Genomic DNA, 21872 nt, shown 5'->3' with positions numbered 1-21872 from the left:
AGACTGTGTTCTATGACAATCTCCAGGGCCCTATCATTTACTGTGTTCATCTTGCCCTGGTTTGACTGACCAAAACACAACACCTTGCCCTTGTCAGAGTCAAATTCCATCTGCCATTTTTTGGCCCACTTTCCCAGTTCATCTAGATCCTGTTGTAATCTTAGTTAACCTTCTTCCCTTCTTCCCAGAATACTTCACTCCTTCTGCATGTATAAGTATTCCTTTACATAATAAAGGAATATTTATACATGCACTGTAATACTTTGAGCAACTGGAAGGGCACGTTCATTTCAGTACTTTCCAAAACTACCCATGTTGTCCATATGAAGTGGGAAACCAACCAGATATTTAATGCTACAGACCACAAGCTACCAGCCAAAGGAAAAGGATGGGTTGAGATTTATGTAGGAACATGGAAGAAAGTAGATCTGCAGCATCTCTTTCAGTAACAGAGCACTGGTGGCACAGTGGCAAAGCAAGTAGAGCTGCTGCATCACAGCTCCAGTGTCCCGGCATCAATCCTAACCTCCGGTACAGTCAGGGTGGAACTTGCAAGTGCTCCCTGTGATCACATGAGTTTCCTCAGGGTGCTCCAGTTTCCTCCAACATTCCTAAAGACCTGTGGGTTGATAGGTTAACTGGCCACTGCAAATGTGGGTGAGTGGTAGAATCTGTAGGCAGTTAGTGGGAATGTGGGGTGACTTGAAGAACCGTAGGATTAGTGTGGATAGTTGCTTGATGGTCAGCACAGATGTGGTGGGCCAAAGGACCTCTTGCCAAGTCTGGAGCAACTTACCTGCAATAAAATATCCACAAACTTTTTTAAATAAATATTTATATTTATTTATGCCCACAAATATTTTTAATTATCAGTGGACACTGAACATCAGATTATCCTTGAAGCGGACTCTTTGTAAGGCAACAAATAAATTGCTGGAGGAACTCAGCTTGTCAAGCAGCATCTGTGGAACCTACTGTTTGGGTTGAGACCCTGCATTAAGATAAGGTAAGATAAGATAAGATAAGATAAATTAAGTTAAATTAAGTTAAGTTAAGTTAAGATAAGATAAGATAAGTTAAGATAAGATAAGATGTCTTTATTAGTCACATGTACATCGAAACATACAGTAAAATACATCTTTTGCGTAGAGTGTTCTGGGGGCAGCCCGCAAGTGTCTCCACGCTTCAGGCACCAACATAGCGTGCCCACAACTTCCTAACCCATACATCTTTGGAATGTTGGTGGAAATTGGAGCACCCAGAGGAAACCCACGCAGACACGGGGAGAATGTACAAACTTCTTACAGACAGTGGCCGGAATTGAACCTGGGTCGCTGGCGCTGTAATAGCATTACGCTAACTGCTACACTGCCGTGTCTGCCCACTACCAAAGTGGAAAGGGGAGATAGCCGGGATAAAGGGGTGAGGGGGAGAGGTGAGGCAGGGACTAGCAAGCGATAGGTGAGGAGGGGGTGATGGGCAGATGGAGTCAGGTGGGGGAGGGAAGGGTGGAGATGGTGACAGAGGCTGGGAGGTGACAGAATCAGAATCAGAATCAGATTTATTATCACTGACATATGACTGATCACCTCATTATAAGAAAGGATGTGGAAGCTTTAGAGACGGTGCAGAGGAGATTTACCGGGATGCTGCCTGGATTGGAGAGCATGTCTTATGAGGATAGGGTGAGCGAGCTAGGGCTTTTCTCTTTGGAGAGGAGAATGAGAGGTGACTTGATAGAGGTGTACAAGATGATAAGAGGCATAGATCGGGTGGACAGTCAGAGAGTTTTTCCCAGGGCGACAATGGCTAACATGAGGGGACATAATTTTAAGGTGACTGGAGGAAGATATAAGGGGGATGTCAGGGATAAGTTTTTTACACAGAGAGTGGTGGGTGCGTGGAACGCACTGCTCTCAGAGGTTGTGGGGGAAGATACATTAGGGACATTTAAGAGACTCTTAGATACATGAATGATAGAAAAATGGAGGGCTACATGGGAGGTAAGGGTTAGATAGATAGATCTTAGAGCAGAAATGTTGGCACAATATCATGGGCCAAAGGGCCTGTACTGTACTGTAATGTTCTATGTTCTATGACATAAAATTTGTTGTTTTGTGGCAGCCATACAGTGCAAAGACATAAAAAATCTATAAATTACAGATACAGACAGCTAAAGATAGTGGAGACAACAGAGGGCTACATTATGGAATCTGACAAGGAAGGAAGGTGGTAAGTGGAACCAGAGAAGGGAAGGATGGTGATCAGATGGGAACAGTAAGGGGAGGGGATGGGGGACCCAGTGGCAATAGGCAGCTGGAACCAGGTGGGTGAGGGGAAAGAAACTGGGTAACAGGGGGCTGGGGCGGGGGGGGGGGGTGTTAGGAAAGAAGGGATGTATGAGAGGACCTGGGTGGATCAGAAGAAGAGAGAAAGGAACAGAATAAGCTGCTTTTACCATTTTAAACATCTCAACTAGATCATCTCTGTAAATTCAAGAATGTGAAGTAAATTTATGCAAAGAGACATGTTAATTTTACCAGTTAATCTGCTCTAATATTCCGCTAAATCTACATTGCTTCCCCTCCAAAGCTAGTACAGCCATCCTATGGTGTGTGCCCAAAACTGAAGTCATTATTCCGGATGATTCCATTTCAAGCCTGTGTGACCAAGGCATAACTTTCTCCCTTTTCTGTTCCATCTCTTTTAAGATAAAGTCTACCATTTAAATAGCTTTTTAAAATGTAACTATTTTTTTTGTTCTTGTGCTCCAGTTCTTAGTGACTGTGCATTTTGGCATCCAAATCCCTTTGCTCCTCCATAGCCTCTAATTCCCCGCCATTAAGAAAATATTCTGGTTTGTTGTTCTTGGCTCACTGTCGGATGACTTCACACTTGCCCACAACAAACTCTTTCTGTCTAGTTTTGCCCACTCACTTAATCTGTTTGTGTCCTTTTGTAACTTTCTGCTCCCATCTGCACTACTTACTTTGCCTCCCGATGATTTTTGAGATTCCGCTACCTTTAACCTGCAATATAAGCGCTCCATTCGTACTCTGGTGCATGAATGTACCTCATTATGCTGGTGTTGAGATCATGTCCTGGGAAAGCACACAGGTGTTGCGAGCCAAGATTGCCAGAGGAAAGCTTTGATCTCCCACAACTCACCCTGAGCTTTGACTTTCCTGGTCAGTGTACTGTCAGGACGTACACTTTTAAAATGAAGGTGTTGTGTCAATTCCATGTTTGAAGCCATACTGCTGGATATTTACAGGGAAAGTGGTTTGCCTTCCTATGGATGTAATTCATTGTGTATAATGTGTACACTTTTTGAGAAAATGCCTGATGTAAGTGTGAGCTGCTTACTGAACTGAACCAGGAAAGCAGATCTCATAGTCACGGAAGTAGACCCTTCGGCCCAGCTGGTCCATGCCAACCAAGATGTTCAGCCAGATCTGTGCTGGGCTGACACAGGCTACATCAACAGTACCCAGGGGCTCATAAATCACCCAAAATTCAGGACCTTCGTGTGGTGACCTTGTACAAAATGCATGTTGTGGAAGGTACCACACTGCTAAAGTCGATAGTCTGGGCTCAGTTAACAAACTAGACAATGTGACGGCAGTTGTGGTCAAATGGGCCGCAGTCCTAGAGTCGTAGAGACATGCAGCACAGAAACAGGCCCTTCGGCTCAACTGGCCCACACTGACCAAGATGCCCATCCAAGCTAGTCCCATTTGCCAGCGTTTCGCTCCTAACCTTCTAAACCTTTCCTATCCATGCACCTGTCCGTCTTTTAAAAGTCGTTATTGTACCTACCTCAACCACTTCCTCTGGCAGCTCATTCCGTATACTGACCACCCTTTACGTAAAAAAAGTGCCCCTCAAGTATCTATTAAATCTTTCCCCTCTCACCTTAAACCTACGCCCTCTAGTTCTTGATTCCCCAACCCTGGGAAAAAGACTGAGTGCATTCACCCTATGTATGCCCCTCATGATTTTATACACCTACTGTATATACATGCAGTGTTTTTACCTTAAAGATTCTTTTATGATTAATTGATATTTTATTTCAGAACGAGAGCAAGTGTAGTGTTGAGGCAAATGGTGGCATCTCTGTCGCCTTATTAATTTTCTCAGAACAAACTTGGGACAGAACACTGAGCTGTGTATTTACCAGAAGTGGCATTGGGAGGGCCCAGGAAAGTTTTTATTGTTGATTCTGGAGATGGGCTATATCTTCACTGGATAAAAGTAGTGAATGGGCCTTGTAAGGCCAGTACTGTACAAAAGTAGGGAAGGACTTTCCTCCTCTGAAGTGGGCTCCACATATCAGAAACGTACTGTAGCCAACTTCTTCATTTGGGACTTTGGGATCTCAAGCTTCATGCAACTTCTCTAATGAAGTGTGCCAGTCAAAAGGAGTCAGTCAAAATTTGTAAACTGATTGGCAGTATATAATCTATCTGACTCTCATGCTTATCTTCAGACATATTATGATACGTGTCCCCTACCAGCTTTGCCCATTAAGGCAGTTTGTATGTGTACTCTGAAGAAGAAATTGCAAGACAAAATATTTGACAGATTATTTTTATATTTTTAAGTGCAAGGATTCCAGAGAAAACTCCCAGCAATGTGGTATTGCTATTGTATATCCAGCTACATCTGAAGTATTTGTATTTCATTAGCCAGGCAGCCAGGTGTGAAAACTGCTGGAGAAATGCAAACTCTCTTTTCATTTACTTTCTGTTTTTTACAAACCCTGTGCATCCCAGGTGGACTTTCTCATTTGTTGGGATAATCTCAGCCTGGATGGGGAAGTGGAGTGAGAACAGGGTACAGTGAACCTTGGAACCCTTGAAATCAAAAGGCCGGAAATACTCAGCAGGTCAGGCAGCAGCAGTGGAGAGAGAATCAGAGTTTACGGTTTAGGCCAATGGCCCTTCATCACAAAGCTCATCTCCCCTCAGCTGCTGCCTAGCCAGCATTTTCTATTTTTATTTCAGATTTCCAGCATCTGCGGTTTATTTTTCTTTTAGATGACTCAGATCCCTTTTGCTGGGTTGGAGATAAAATTGAGACAGACTTTCTGCTCTGGTTAACTATCCACTGACCTCACAACAAAATAGACACTTAAAGAGCATTGGGTGAGTAACTGCTGTTCTTCATGTATAAAGACTGAGACCAAAAAAAACTAATAGCGTGGATTTAAAGTGATTCTTTTAGGAGTGTTCTGACACATCAGCATCATTATATCTACATTGCACTTTTCATGACCTCAGTGTCTCAAAGTCCTTTACAGCAATTAAATATGATGGAGTCAGAGCTGTAATGTAATAAATGTGACAATCAGTCTGCAGGCAGCAAGGTAATAATGCGTTTTCTTAGGGGTTGGTTGAGAGGTAAAGATTCGACAAGACACCATTGATGTTCCCTCTGCTCTTCTTTAAAACCCAGTCGTGACTCTCTAGCTTCTGCCTGACAACAGAAGGGCCCAAAGTTTAACGTTTTTGACTCCAGTTGGAACTAAAGCTAGTATTGCAATTTGTTTTACAAGCTGTAAATTTTCATAGCAGCAGGAATAAATGAATAGATAATAACAATGCAGTCCTTAAGCTTACTGGTCCTTTAAAATTATTTTGAGACAAGATGACAAAATTTTAGAAATTCTTTACAATCCTTAATTTCACTTCATCCTCTGCAGTTTTATCTTGCTGCAGTCTATTACATATGCAGCTAAAGCCAGAGTACTCACAAACGAAAACCAGACTCCAGGCTCAGGATTAATATGACAAGTGTGCTCTATAATGCAGATAATTTGTCATATTTATTCCCTGCCTGAGGGGCATAGCTGTCAATCAAACTAATATTAACAATACCATAGCAGCTTATTGATGGCTTCAGCTTGACTGAATATCAGTTCACACCTTGTTTGAATGCTGTAGAATTAAATAGCACCAAAGGAGACCTAAGGCCCATTGTACGTGAGCTGGTTTCTTTAAAGAACTATTGGATTAGTCCCACTCTCCTGCTCCAGTGTACTCAATTAATGTCTTGTAACATATTAAACATAGTAAGAGTTTCAGGCAAGCCTGTCTGGCCCACCAATTCAAAGTATTCCCATGGTGTACCTTTAATAACTCTGCAACCTACTTGTTGACAAGATATAATTAGATTAGACTTGGAGCTAACTGGCAGATCTGCAGGCCAAAGCAATCGGCTTCATTCTGCAGATATTCAGGGCCATGTATATTGTAAACAATAAAAGGGGTAGGAAATTCAGTATAGCGAAGATTAATATTTCCTGCAAGATATTACTGTCATCAGAGAACAAACGATTGCCTGTAAATTGTATATTGCTACTTACATTAACATAGTAAGGTAGTCCCACACTGATCAAAATCAAAACATTCATTCACCCCACCACCACAGTGATGTAGAGGACATATCCCTAAGTCTGTGTCCAGATGCACTGGAGAGATTGGGCCCACCAAATGCCAGAAGATTGAGTCAGAGATCATACCACAACTGTCCATCCATTTGGTTCCTTTGGAGCTAAGTACTCCATCTACTGATTCAATATTTACTGTTCTCAGATGACCCCATGAAGAAACCTAGGAAAATACCCCAGTCAAAGTGCAATTCTTCAGAAAGCTGTTAACAGAAGTCATTTAAAATTCCAGTGAGGACCCTGTTGTTATAACCTGCTTATTGCTTTGCTACAAGAACAGGACTCGGGCTGGGTATTCTGCCATTGGTGACTCACCTCTTGACACTCCAAATTCTTTCTGTTCAAAACTATGCACAAAAGTACAGTGTTATACCCTGCATCTGGCTGGATGTTTCCTGAACACTCATGAAGCACGACACTATCCAGGACAAAGAAGCCTTCTTGATTGGCACTGTATCCACTCCCTAGACCTTTACTTTCACCCCTACTGGATCAGTGCAGTTGCAGTGTGCACCACCTTTTTCTAAGGCGGTCCCTTTGGATCAAAGATGACTCACGTCGACTCCAGTTTTGTGGTCCTGAGGTGTCTGATGAGGCCAATGTGGGAATCACTGTCCCTTCCACAGGTAGGAAGGAGATACCTGCTGGGCCAGGCAGGTGGATAGTTTTGTGAGGTAGTGCACTTATTCAGTAACTTACATAGGGCTTCTGTGTGTTCTTAATACATGGACTCGGAGTTCTCAATAGCATCCCGATAACTCCTTCTCCACTCTGAGTGACTGTGGACTCAGGATTTCCAGGAGTCGGTAGGGATGTTGCAATTCTTCAAGGAAGCTTTGAGCAAATACTTGAATCTTTTCTTTAGACGTCTGATGATCTTTTCCCATAACAGGGCTCAGGAGAGAGTGTACTATCCACAGATGAAATGCAATCAATTGGCAGGGCTCCCTCCACCACAGAGAAGGAGACAGCAGTTAAATGTGAATGGCGCCACCTGTAATTTCCTCTTCCAAGCCAGACATCATCCTGACTTGGATATGTCTCTCATTCACTGGAACAAAATCCCGAAATACCATAACTAATCGCATGTTGGAAGCACTTTCATCACATGAACTGCCATGGTTCAAGAAGGCACTTCCATCACTTCCTTCACAATGGGAATTTGGGCTGGTAATAAACGATGGTCTTATATATGCCACCTAGACAAACCCAAAGGAATAAGTGTAAGTTTCAGTTTACTAGAAGTGCAGACGTTCATGTGGAAACAGCCATTCTAGCTATCCCCATGAAAATTAAATTCATCAGAAGAAAAGGATGTTCCCTTTTCAAAAAAATGTGATATTTGATTAACTGTAATTTGAAGATCACCGTGGCCCCAAAACAAACAACATGCATGCATTCATCAAGCTTCACAAACACAGACATAAAGACAACAGGAATTCCATCCAGGGAGAAATCAACATTTGTAATGTTAACATCACAAGGGTAGGCACAGCTGTTAATTAAACTGAAAAAGATATAATGTAGAATTAAACTGAAACAGAATGGATCCCAGATCCCTGGTGTTTGCTGCTCAGAAGACAACTCAAGGCGGCATTTTGGCACAGCCAGTAAAGCTGCTGCTTCACATTTCCAGCTGGGTGGGTGGTAGAATTGATGGACATAAGGGGAGAATAGGTTACAGGGAAAATTAGTGCAGGGATGGGATGGCATTGTGAGCCAGCATTGGCTCAGTGGGCCAAATGGCATCTTTTTATTTCGTAAGGAAACATAGACAGGCAGCTAGCTGAATGCCACTTTTAGCACAACTGAACTTTTCTGAAGGAGAAGTATCATTTATCCAAAATCCAGTAAAATTGAAGCAGTTTATAGAGGAAAACTGGGGTGCTTTATTAATGCAGTAAACTGCATTCCAGACATAGGATCAAACACACCTAATTCTCAAGACATTCACAGGGTGTCCAGCATTTTTAAGTTGGCTTGGCAGCAGACCAGTACCACAGCAAGAAATCTGAAATTTCACGTTTCCAAGCTTGTAAACGCCCTAATACAAAACAAAGTTTAAATTAAATTTGTACATACATATTCATCCAGTTTTGCGAATGTACATCTTTATATAAAGTGTACCACATTTATAATAAAAGCTGCTATTGTGAACTTGCAAAGCTGAATTGGTACTCCCATCAATGAAGGTGCTATAGTACCCTTGCTGCTTGGAGGAATAATTGCAGTATAAGATGTCACAGAGTAACCTTCATTGCAAATGTGCACATGGGAATTTATAACAAGAATATTAAGGTGGAATGTTTGACTTTAAAATGGAGTCTGAATTATGTCTACAAGCCCTGATCCAATTATTCTCTGACTTCTGAAAACGTTGGCTAATAGGTTATGTGCATCAAAAAATGGTCAGGAAAACTGCTGGGTTGTTAATAGTTCACAAACATCCATTCTAACATGCTTCTCCTATTCGATTTGGCTTGTGTTCAGCTCCAGTCCCATAACGTTTAGTTAATTAATGTTCTCTGGTGTGGGCAGCCCGGCAACTTAGTGGTAAAACAACAAAATAGAATGAGAAAAATGTCAGAGAAACCTATCAGCAACAACCCAGACATTATAACAGGACAGGACTCAGCAATACCAGCATCTACATGTGACCAAAACAGAGCTACCCAGTGTCATAGACTAGTAAACCCAACAGACATGAAGATTACTCCTTCATTGCACTGTAGTTGGGAAAAATCCACAAAAAGAAAAAGGTGAAACAGATTCTCCTGCAATCCCTCAATGATCACCCCAAAGTCTATGAATTCTCATAGCTTCAAGTCATGGAAAGCAGAGGTGATCTACTCCAGCTAAAGAACAACGCTGCAATGCTGAAAACAGAAAAGAGCTGGAAATAATCAGGAGAGTCTGTGATTCAATTAGTTTACTATTGCATAGAGTGTTCTGGGGACAGCCCACAAGTGTCACCATGCTTCCGGCACCAACATAGCATGCCCACAACTTCCTAACTTATACGTCTTTGGAATGTGGGAGGGAACTGGAGTACCCAGAGGAAACCCATGCAGACACACGGGGAGAACGTAGAAACTCCTTACAGACAGCGGCGGGAATTGAATCCAGGTCGCTGGCGCTGTAATAGCGTTACGCTAACCGCTACACCACCATGCCACTGAATCATGTTTCTGCCCACATTTGAACTGGGGACCTTTCGCGTGTGAGGCAAACGTGATAACTGCTACACTACAGAAACATGTACTGAGTATAGTGAAAATCTTTGTTATGCATGCCATCCATGTAGGTCATTTCATTATAACAGTGCATTGACGTAGTACAAGGGTAAACAATAACAGAGTGCAGAATAAAGTGTTCCAGTTACAGAGAAAGTGCAGGGCAGGCAGACAATAAGGTGCAAGGCTATGACGATATAGATTGTGAGGTCAAGAGCCCACCTTATCGTACTAGGGTACTGTTCAATAGTCTTATAACAGCGGGATAGAAGCTGCTGCAAGCAAGTTTTTCATTGTATCTGTACCTCACCAAACTTGTATATATGACAATAACCTCTGTTTCTCTCTCCACAGACCCTGCCTGACCTACCATACATTTACACCATTTTCTGCTACCATTATGAAGGAAAGCTCTTTCTGATTGTTATCTTCTGCCACTCCGCTGTTGAGTCAGTTTTCCTCCAAGTTAAACACCATGAAAGGGGCAGAGATCCAGAAAGCATTCTGAATGGAGTGGGGGTGATGGGGTGGAGGGTAGGTGATGTTAGGATGGGACTTCAATAACCACCACAAAAAGTAGCCACATGGGATTGCCACTGACTGAGTTGATAAGCTTAAGGTTAACCTAGACTAGGTGACCGTTTTGCAGACACCTGCGCTCTGTCCATAACCGCAATCTGCATCTCCCCGTTGCCAGTCACCTCAACTCCCCCTCCCACACTATCACTGATATGTCAGTCCTCGGCCTCCTCCACTGCCAGAAGAATTCCAAATGCAAACTGGAGGAACAGCATCTCATTTTCCATCTTGGAACCTTGCAGCCTAACGGCATGAATTTTCCCACTTTAAGTAATCCCCAACCAACCATGCTTCTCCTTTTCTTCCCTTTCCTAGCCTATCTATCTTTTTTCTACCCTTTTATTTCCCTTGCTCCCCTTACCTTTGACCCATCCCCTGGTGGATCTGCTCTCCCCTCCTCCCACGCACTTGCCTATCACTATCTCTCACCTGCATCTACCTATCACCACCTTGTTTCCACCCTGCCTCCCCTCTTTTGTCCACCTATCACTGCTCTGTTTTTCCCTCCTATATATTGGGCTTCCCCTTTTTCTATCTTCAATCCTGAAGAAGGGCCCTGACCTGAAATGTTGACTGCCTGTTTTTTTCCACGGATGCTGCCTGGCCTGCTGAGTTCCTTCAGCTTCGTAGTGTTTTTCCTAACTTTATGTCCATAACCCTCAGTGTAAGTTACTAGGATCAGCTGTCATCAGTGGATGTGAGACGTTCCAAGTCTGACGAGTCCGGATAGCTTCAGTAATTTCTACAGTGGAGAAATTTCTACACATTTCTTTGTGGCAATGATTTTTCTTTTCATTAGTCTGCCTGCAGCTATATTACAATCAATGACGTCCACCTTGCTTGCAACCTCTGCAGAAATCTGATTGACTATTTTAAGAAGAATTTCTATTCCTTCATTCCTCCAGACAACCTGCAGAAAATCAATCCCTAACATTCTGGAAGTTGGCACAATATATTCAGCCCTGAAAATCCTGTCACCTTTCTTTGTTCTCTGGGACCCCAGAAAACATTAGCCAAGCAACAGCACAAGAGTGCTGTGGTGAAACACTTCCCTCTGCAGAGTTGGTCACTGAAAAGGACTTGGAATCTCAGTGGTGTATTTTTGCTGCTGGAATGGGGCCCTGACATACAGTGTGGATTGTCGTGGATATTCTTAGCATCTGCGTCCTGTACAAACTTGCCACTCTAGATGATTTGAGACTTGACAAGGAGACCCTAGCTTCACTGGAGGCAGAGCTATGTGGAGGTGAGCAGCACAACGAACCACATCCTGGATCTCTCCTCAGCACCTGCTGTGAGGAGGATTGGAGCCTTTCTCATTGCTGGTGTCTCTGTGTATCTTAGCCTGCTATTGACATAACCTCTGTACCGCCTTCTCCCACCCATTCCACAAAAGAATGGCACTCATTGTCCCACGATGAGTGTGCTGGATAAGTTAGCACTTCTTAACTCGCTAAATGTATCCTTTGCTGAATGCCTCCAGTCTCCATGAAATACAAACCATAATTTCAGGGCACAGTCTACTTTAAGTCCACTGTGTACAGAATCCATCTCACACTTTCCTAATATCTTGATCCTCCGTGGTGAAATAAAGTACACAAAATCAGCTCTATTCATGAATATTATTATGCAACCTCAAGATTCTTAGGAACTCATAGGCCTCCAATTGAAAACATCAATAAAAGCATTCTAAGGTGAAAATGTAATTTTTGGGGGTAAATTTAATCTCTTTGCTGCAAGTCCTTCAGAAGCAAAAATCTGCAATCCTTATCCCGTTTAGCCTTTATATGACTTCAAGCACTTCTTAACTGCTCTTTGAAACAGCTCAGCAAATCACTGAATTGAAGGGGCAATTCGGGATAGACAATAAGTTTTGGCTTTGCTACTGATGTTTAAATCATTGAAAGAAATGTGCTCAGTGTGAGGGCAGGTTTTCTGTTGCTCGTGAGTCCATGCCATATACATGGGGCTGAAAATCAAGGATTGAGATACCGAATGTCCAACAAAGATAAACAATATATTGCCAAGTGTTTTCTATTCAAGTAATGCCGGACAGGCAAAGGCAAGGGCTTAGTCAAAGGAGAGTTTCAACGGGAATCTTAAAGAAATTGAGGAATTTGGAAACTTTCAGGAGGAAATTCCTGAATGTGAGACCTGGGTGACAGAAGAAAAAAAACTGCAGATGATGAATCAAGATTCTCGAGTCAAAGAAATGGAGATAATGTGTAGGTTTCAAATGTAGGGAGTGGTAAGGGTCTAAGTTCAAAGCATTAGGAAACTGTGAACCAATGCAGATCACCAAGCACAGGGCTCATGCGCATATCACAGGTGCTCTGGACATAAAGCAAGCAGAATTTTAGATGTAAACACATGAAATTCTGCAGATGCTGGAATCTGGAGCAATTTTAGATGTACTGAATTATGAAGGGTGGAAGGTGAGACTCCAGCTAAGAAAGCACTGGCTGTTGTTGCATGGAAACAAAGACAAGGATAAGGGCTTCAGTAACAATTGAGCTGAGGCAATAAACAATCTGCTGGCAGAAATCAACAGGTCAAGTGGCATCTGTGGGAAGAAAGGAATTGTCGATGTTTCAGGTCGAAACCCTGCATCAGGACCAGAATTCAATCCAAACCGTCAACAATTCCTTTCCTCCCACAGATGCTACTTGACCCGCTGAGTTCGTCCAGCAGATTGTTTGTTGCTCCAGATTCCAGCATCTGCAGTCTCTTGTGTCTCCACAATCAAGTTGAAGATTGGGCAGAGGCAGCTGATATTACAGGAACGGAAGTTGGCAGCATTTGTGCAAGAAAGAGTATAGAATCAAAAGCTTAACCTATGGTTAATTAGAGTCATAGAGGACTACAACACAGAAACAGGCCCTTCGGCCCATCTAATCCATGCCGGCCTGGTTTACTGCCTAGTCCCATCTACCTACACCCGGACCATAGCCCTCCATACCCCTCTCATCCATGTACCTATCCAAACTTTTCTTAAATGTTACAATTGAACCCGCATCCACCATTTCCGCTGGCAGCTCGTTCCACACACGTACCACCCTCTGAGTGAAGTAGTTCCCCCTCAGATTCCCCTTAAATATTTCACCTTTCACCCTAAACTTATGACCTCTAGCTCTAGTCTCACCCAACCTGAGGAGAAAAATCCTGCATGCATTCACCCTACCTATACACCTCATAATTTTGGATACCTTCAAAAAATATCCCCTCATTCTCCTGCAGTCCAGGGAATAAAGTCCTAACCTATTCAACCTTTCCCTATGACTCAGGTCCTCAAGTCCCAGTAACATCCTTGTAAATTTTCTCTGCACTCTTTCAAGCTTATTGGTATCTTTCCTGTAGGTAGGTGACCAGAACTGCACACAATACTCTAAATTTGGCCTCACCAACTTCTTATACAACTTCAACATAACATCCCAACTCCTGTACTCAAGTGCCCTGATTTATGAAGGCCAATGTGCCAATAGCTCTCTCTACGACCCTACCCGCGATGCCACTTTCAAGGAACTATGGATCTGTATTCCCAGGTCCCTTTGTTCTACCGCACACCTCAGAGCCCTACCATTCACTGTGTTGGTCTTACCCTGGTTTGTCCTCCCAAAGTGCATCACTTCACACCTGTCTGCATTAAATTCCATCTGCCATTTTTCAGCCTATTTTCCCAGCTGGTCCAGATCACTTTGCAAGCTTTGACAGCCTTCTTTGCTGTTCACTACGCCCCCCAAACTTGGTGTCATCCACAAATTTGCTGATCCAGTTTACCACATTATCATCCAAATCATCAATATAAATGATAAACAACAATGGACCCAGCACCGATCCCTGCCGCACACCACTAGTCACAGGCCAACAATCAGAGAGACAACCATCTACTATCACTCTCTGGCTTCTAACATTGAATCCAGTTGACTACTTCATCCTGAATGCCAAGCGACTTAACCTTCTGGAGCAGCCTCCCATGTGGGACTTTGTCAAAGGCCTTGCTAAAGTCCATGTAGAAAATGCCCACCACCTTCCCTTCATCAACCTTCCAGGTAACCTCCTCAAAAAACTCTATTAGATTGGTTAGACATGACCTACCACACACAATGCCATGTTTACTATCCCTAATCAGGCCCTGTCTATCCAAATACTCATACATATCCTGTCCCTCAGGATGTTAAGGTTTTGAACGCTGCTTTAAACTGAGAGAGTGGCAGAGGAAAAGGAGGTTTGATGGACGGCACAACATGGTGGGCCGAAGGGCCTGTTTTGTGCTGTATGGTTCTGTGGTTCTATGGTTCTATGGTTCTATGGATGGAGAGTGTGGAGGAGTAAAGAACTGTGACAAGGGCCAAATATTATGGTTTAAATCCTCCTGACTTTTAATTGGAAGAAACTGCAACTCATCCAGGATTGGACCTCTGACAGTACCGGCAATTGAGTTCTACCAGCTTCACCTAGTTGACCATCAGTTTGCGAATGTCTTCACTTTTGGCTGCCTTCCCAAAAGTGAGGGGCTTCACTGATGGGATCAATGTGGGCAGGAGCTCCTATCACCAGTCCAGCAATGCTTCTGGATGACTTCTGACCTGCCTCGTGGCCAATTATTTGGAGACTGAGTTGGAAGGCTCTGGGACAACATCTGAGTCATGACTGATGATAGTCATGTGGAATCCCAGAAATGCAGCTGAAAGGAATTATAATGAGGCACATGCCTCTACAGGGATACTGATGCACTATCCAATAGGCATGCCGAAACATTGATTCTACTGGCTTTTCTGGGTAGCATTGCAATGCAACCCAGGAAAGGTCTCAAAAGTTCTTGTTGTTGCCTCAGTAAATACTTTTCACTGCCTCGATAAAGCAGCCAACGAAATCAAATTCCCCACCCACCCCAGACATTCTTTCTTCTCCTTCTCCCATTGGACAGAAGATACAAAAGCCTGAAAGCACGTACCACCAGGCTCAAGGACAGCTTTTATCCAGCTGTTATAAGACTACTGAACAGTTCCCTAATACAATAAGATGGACTCCTGACCTCACAATCGACCTCATTATGACCTTGCACCTTACTGTCTACCTGCACTGCACTTTCTCCGTAGCTGTGACACTTTACTCCGCATTCTGTATTGTTTTACCTTGTACTACAATGCACTGTGTAATGAATTGATCTGTATGAACAATATGCAAATCAAGTTTTTCATTGTACCTCAGTACATGTGACAATAATAAACCAATTCCAATTCCAATTCCAAGTGACAGCATAATTTTGCAGTATAAAGCACATTCTTGCTGTGGGTACAAGGAAAGTTCGGAAGGAAAAAGGAAACACAGTGAGTTATGAGGGAGAGAGCTGCCAGCTCTCCCTCAGCGGCAGTGTAGAAACAACATACAGCAATATTAATAGACAACTGACCCAGGAAGCCAATCCGCCCCACCACTCCTCACCAACCCCACAACCCTCAGGCCTAGCGTTACTACATCCTGTCTGCAACAGGCTGCAGCAACAAACGCAAATGACATAGTGTTGTGTGGTACACCTAACCCATCAGACTTTCACACCCATTCATCACCTGATCCCAAACCTGGCTCTGTGGGACATATTCAGATTTAACAAAGGTATTAGTGGTAAAGTGGCTGTGCATCTGCTCTATCCATATCTATAGCATGTGTGTCATACTATCTAGCTTTAAGGAGTTACTACCTCACAGATGCATGAAGCCTGGTTCCTGGATCTCCCAGCAGGATTCCTAGGTGTCTGCCCAGATAATCCTCATGCTTCCCCTGGCTTGCATGTATATATAGAATCACATACTTTGCAAGCTTCTTTCACATTTTCCCACGAACTGATTGTGCGTTTTCTTTTGTTCCAGAGATAGAACCAACCCAAGCCATGGGATCTTAGGGGTCTTAAGCCAACTATTCCTGCCCCTCAGTTACCTCCTCATTAATGCTGTTTCTCCTGGTGCTCCCTCCTCTGACACTGACTTGACATCAGGACCTTCTGGCTGAATCTTCCTCAGCTGATAGTTATTGCAGTCACAGAAGTTAAAGGGTATGAATTTTGCAATCAGTTTTTTTTCTCTGACTGAGGAATGTAGCATCAGTAAACCATTAGGTGTCTGCCCTGATGGGAATTGGTGACAGAAGGGCTGAACATCTTGATAAAATATTAGTACATCTATAAGTTCTGGAATACCACCTAAAGACTAGATACTAGTAGATATAATCTTGGAGTTCACAAAAAGAAAAGAAATGAAACTCATTAGTTTGCCCAATAACTATATTTACATCAGCCCCAATATTAACTCTTATGCATTTTAGGCAGAGTTAGAAACTCCACTACTGCAGAAGTCAGGCCCACGTTACTTTTATTCCCAAGTTTTGCCAATGTATTCTTGCTCAACTTCAAGTATAGATGGGAAATTGATGGGCGCATCTGCTGACTTCTGAATACTCAGTGGCCCAGGCACTTGGTGTCTATGTGCAAGGGGAGAAGGAAGGAAAGTGATGGAGCCATCCAGTCTGGGGATGTTCCTTGTGAAGATTGGATATTGATAGAGATACATCAAAATGACAGTTGCTTCTTCATATCAGGCTGTACACTTTAAAGCCAAGATTAATTGATAGATGGGAGTACAAATGGGAGTACAAGTGGCGGCGCAGGTTGACTCCGTGGTTAAGAAGGCATATGATGTATTGTCCTTCATCAATTGAATTTAGGAGCCAGGAGGTATTGTTGCAGCTATATAGGTCCCTGGTCAGACCCCACTTGGAGCACTGTGCTCAGTTCTGGTCGCCTCACTACAGGAAGGATGTGGAAGCCATACAGAGGGTGCAGAGGAGATTTACAAGGATGCTGCCTGGGATGCGGAGCATGCCTTATGGAAGCAGGTTGAGGGAACTCGGCCTTTTCTCCTTGGAGAGATGGAGGATGAGGGGGGACCTGATAGAGGTGTATAAGATGATGAGAGGTATTGATTGGGTAGATAGTCAGAGGCTTTTCCCCAGGGCTGAATTGGTGGCCACAAGAGGACATAGGTTTAAGGTGCTGGGGAGTAGGTATAGAGGAGATGTCAGGGGTAAGTTTTTTACTCAGAGAGTGGTGAGTGCATGGAATGGGCTGCCGGAAATGGTGGTGGAGGCTGATACGATAGGGTCTTTCAAGAGACTGTTAGATCGGTATATGGAGCTGAGTAAAATAGAGGGTTATGGGTAAGCCTAGTAATTTCTAGGGTAGGGACATTTTCGGCACAGCTTTGTGGGCTGAAGGGCCTGAATTGTGCTGTAATTGATCTATGTTCTATGTTCTAAATAGGAAAAGACTTCAAAAAGTGGATGGACAAATTTCAAAAGTTCAAAGCACAACTCATAGTGGCCTCAGAAGTAGAACTCTATGGAGAACGTCAAATTGAAGGAGGGAGTGACGTGCACATAATGATGAAATATTAACCAGTTTAAAAATTTGATTCCAAGTTTCCTCAGAAATTGAAATCTGCAGATCACGTTCCCAAGCGTTTTTAATTGTGTTTAAAGGGACCTTATTCATTCCTAATAATCTACCATAAATCTTAGATATTGAAGCATCATAGAAAGGTTTCAAATTAAAAATTACATCTAATAAGTTATCAGGACTTATAGGGAAGGTATGTACTTGAGATCGGAGAAAATCTCTAATTTGCAAATATCGAAAAAAGTGAGTTTTTGGCAAATTATATTTAGTTGCCAATTGTTCAAACGTTAAGAAATTTCCTCCAACAAACAGATCCTGAAAACGAGTAATATCCAATCTATCCCATTCTTTAAAAACTACATCAGTCATAGAAAGTTTAAAGAAAAAATTAGCAAATATGGGACTAGACAAAGAAAAAGAATGCACGTCACTCTCTCCTTCAATTTAAAGTGGTCCATAGAGTCCACCTGTCCAAGACAGGTTATCGCGTTTCTATTCAGATATATCTCCTTATTGTGACAAATGCAATAATGGAGAGGCTTCCTTAATCCATATGTTTTTGTCATGTCTGAGTTTGGAAAAATTCTGGATAGAGGTATTTCAAACTTCTTCTGTACTTTTAAAAATAAATTTTAAGCCAAATCCTTTAACTGCATTACTCAGGATTGTTGGAGAAAAAGATATAATTCTGGAGACTTCCGACTTACATATATTGGCCTTCATTTCTCTTATAGCCGGGAGGGCTGTATTGCTTAAATGGAAGGAAACTATTCCCCCTACTCATGCTCAATGGTTACGGGATGTTACGTCATATCTAAATTTAGAGAAGATCCGTTGCTCTATTTCTGGATCTATTCTGAACTTTCAAATATTATGGGGACCTTTTTTGAACTACTTTCAAAACCAGTGATTTGGTGCTAAATGTACAGATATTGGCCAATACTACTATGTCTTTAGGATGTTACTAAACAGCTTTGGTTTTGGTAGTGGGGTTAGTTTTTTTATATAATAAAATTATTCCAACTTATCAATATCAATTGATTTTTTTTTGTTTATCAATATGAAGCATTGTGATTTCTTGTGTGATTCAATACAATCTATTTTGTAACATTTTCTTTTTTTCCTTTGTTTCATGCATTTTGTACTTCTTATTTGAAATTAATAAAAATATTGACAAAGAAAGAAGTAGAACTGACCATTTGAGCCATCTGTGATCATTATAAATGCAATTTTGCACTACAGTTTGCACTACTATATTTTGCACCATTCTGTTGTTTTGCACTCGTTGCTGTATTTATTGTTGTATTTATTATTACCACGAAAACTGTTTACTCTGTGAGCTTCTCACAAGCAAGGAGTTTCATGGCACCCTGACGTATATGACAATAAACTAATCTGAATGACAATGTTGTTAATCTAAATCAACCACGCTAAGTTCAAGAAACCCCTTCATTTGCGGAGAGAACAGGCACAAGAACACTTCAGATGCATTGTGGTGAATAAAGAGCAAGGATAAGGGTGATCATGTCATGTGACGTTTCTAAAACCCCAACTTGTCTGATGCCTCCACAGATGCTGCTCTACCTGCGTCCCCTCAGAACTTCTTTTTCCTATTTTCATGATGACACTGGTCGCTCGCTTTTGTTTCCTAGTTTCCTTACCTCATACCACACCAGCTCCATTCTTCTTCAAAGCCCCCTTCTTACACAGAGCCAAACATCTGAATCTCTCTAATCATGTTTGCTCCTCTGTCACAGCACTGAGATGGGCCTAATCAGTCCCAAATGAGATCTTTAATGAGTAAACAAAAGTGACCTTCAACACAATCCAATATTTCCTCTCCAAGCCATCTGATGCCGAGGCTGATTATAATGTCTGAACTCCCATTTACCATCCACCCTGAGATCTGATTCCTCAGTGGGAACTCGAGGCTTGAATTTGACTAAAGAATCTGTAGGCATATAAACTCTGCCTCAGTTGCGGGCACTTGGGTGTCTGGATCTAAAGGTTTGGATTCCATTCTCAGTGCCAAATGTTGCTCACGTACCAGTCTGAATTGAAAGTATTAGATGTGCTATTTGAGATTTGGATGGGATATTAAACCAAAAGATCACTGGTCTTCTCAGGTGGATGGAGGAGGTCCTTTGACACTATTTTCAAGAGGAGAAATTGAAATATTGGCCCAGTTTCTTGCCAATATTATTCCTTCAACTAACCAATATTACCAAATGGATAAACATGTCATCATCACACTAGGAACTAGTTGTGTACAAATTGTTCTTCCCATTTCCTACATTCCAAGAATGACTGTATTGGTTTTAAAGAGTTCTTTACTGTCCTGAAGATGCTAAATAAATGCAATCCTTTTTAACCTGATCCATTTGACTATAGCAATGATGGTTGGGTGGTTAAAATGGCAGTATGCCATTTTAACCACCCAACCATCATTGCTATAGCTGCCTGCCTGCATATTACAGGGGGTAAGGGCAATCACTGCGGACAGAGTCCGATGACTTACTGAGGATTCTGGCATGATTTTAACTGGGAATTGCTGGATGTGCTTGTGAAGATAGGCAGCAATTGATATGGAGCCATAAGAAGCCCAGAAAATTAATTTAATTTAAAGTAGTCTTAATTATTTGCTGTTTCTTTAAAAGCCTTTGCAGTCCTTTGATTTTCCTCTCCAAACCTTTGGGACAGCTGAGTTCCTTCGCCCTTCCTGGATCCCTTCCAACCACGCCACCACATCTAAATCACACATTGACCCAAGTATTGATGGCCATGCCCTCGCTACTCTCCTTTTGAGGTGGGAAAACTGACGGGACCCAGAATTTAAAACTGCTGGTAATGAAGACTTCCATAAGTCACTCATGACTAATGCGGTCTTCATCACTCAAGGGATGAAAATGGTATCCATAGTTACCCACTGATTACCTTCTGTTTATTTTCACATGTGTGAAATCCCACTCTGCTGTGGTCAGTGAAATTACCCATCACATCCATGGATTAAAAATAACCCTCCCTGTAAACCTGGAAATATTTGCAGTCTAAAAATATTTGCATTCTATTCTTGAGCACCAGATTCCTCGGCAAATATTTCTATGTGTGAAAATCCTTAGCAGCTTGTTGTTCGCTCATTGAGAACCCACCCCAAATGTCCTGAGGCGCCAGTTAACACTGCTCATCGTTGCAGAACCTGTAGCCCATTTAGCCCTCAGCACTAATGCTCCTGGAGTGCTGCTACTCATCAGGAGATTCCTTTTCCCTCTGACCCCAAGGGTTTCCTCTTGATGCTCGGGTTTCCTCCCACATCTCAAACGCATGTTTGTTGATAGGTTAATTGGCCACAGTAAATTGCCCCTCATTGTGGAGATGAGCAGTGGAATCTGGGGGGAGTTAATGGGGAATAAAATGGGGCTAGGGTAGGAATAGTGAAAAACAGGTGGTTGATGTTCGGCACAGACTCAGTGGGCCAAAGGGCCAGTTACCTACGCTGTATTTCTCTCTGACTCCATGTATCCAGGTTGTATGTGGTTGGGCCATGGCAGAGTTGGAATGGAGGTACAACACACAAAGACTCTGAAGTGGATAGCTCACTCATTGGGCCTGAGGATGTGAAGGCTCAGCTGATCCTAATAGCCCACGTCTCATTCAAATAACTTGCATCGGAATGCCACCCTAACACAGAAGAAAAGATATCTTTATTAGTCACATGTACATCAAAACATGCAATGAAATGCATCTTTTGCGTAGAGTGTTCTGGGGACAGCCCACAAGTGTCGCCACGCTTCCAGCGCCAAAATAGCTTGCCCACAACTTCCCAAGCCATATGTCTTTGGAATGTGGGAGGAGACCGGAGCACCCAGAGGAAACCCATGCAGACACAGAGAGAACGTACAAACTCCTTACAGGCAGTGGCAGGAATTGAATCTGGGTCGCTGGCGCTGTAATAGCGTCGTGCTAACCGCTACACTGGTGGAAGACTGCAGGCAGCAAGCTGCATGTTATGTAAAGAAGATTAGGGTGTAAGATGCCCAGGCCTCAGTGCTGGGTCTAGGGGGAGAGTCTCGTCCTGGCCCACAGCGAAACCTAAGTTATCAACCTCCAACCTTACTGCCCCCCTTCCAGCAGGTCTGCCCTGCTCCCACACTCAGGCCTC

At 42.7% G+C, this 21872-nt stretch overlaps 1 long non-coding RNA gene across 1 annotated transcript; it reads right to left on the bottom strand.

The window, feature by feature from the left end:
• Nucleotides 1-7629: 7629 nt before the first annotated feature.
• Nucleotides 7630-21224, bottom strand: LOC127567510 (uncharacterized). Its single transcript, XR_007955898.1, has 3 exons — nt 21206-21224; nt 8386-8495; nt 7630-7650 (listed from the first exon to the last, which is right to left on the bottom strand). It is a non-coding gene; the product is annotated as an uncharacterized LOC127567510 (long non-coding RNA).
• Between the last annotated feature and the right edge of the window lie 648 nt (nt 21225-21872).

Source organism: Pristis pectinata, chromosome 2, assembly GCF_009764475.1.
Source record: "Pristis pectinata isolate sPriPec2 chromosome 2, sPriPec2.1.pri, whole genome shotgun sequence".
Lineage (NCBI taxonomy): Eukaryota > Metazoa > Chordata > Chondrichthyes > Rhinopristiformes > Pristidae > Pristis > Pristis pectinata.
This window is presented reverse-complemented; position numbering and strand designations above follow the sequence as displayed.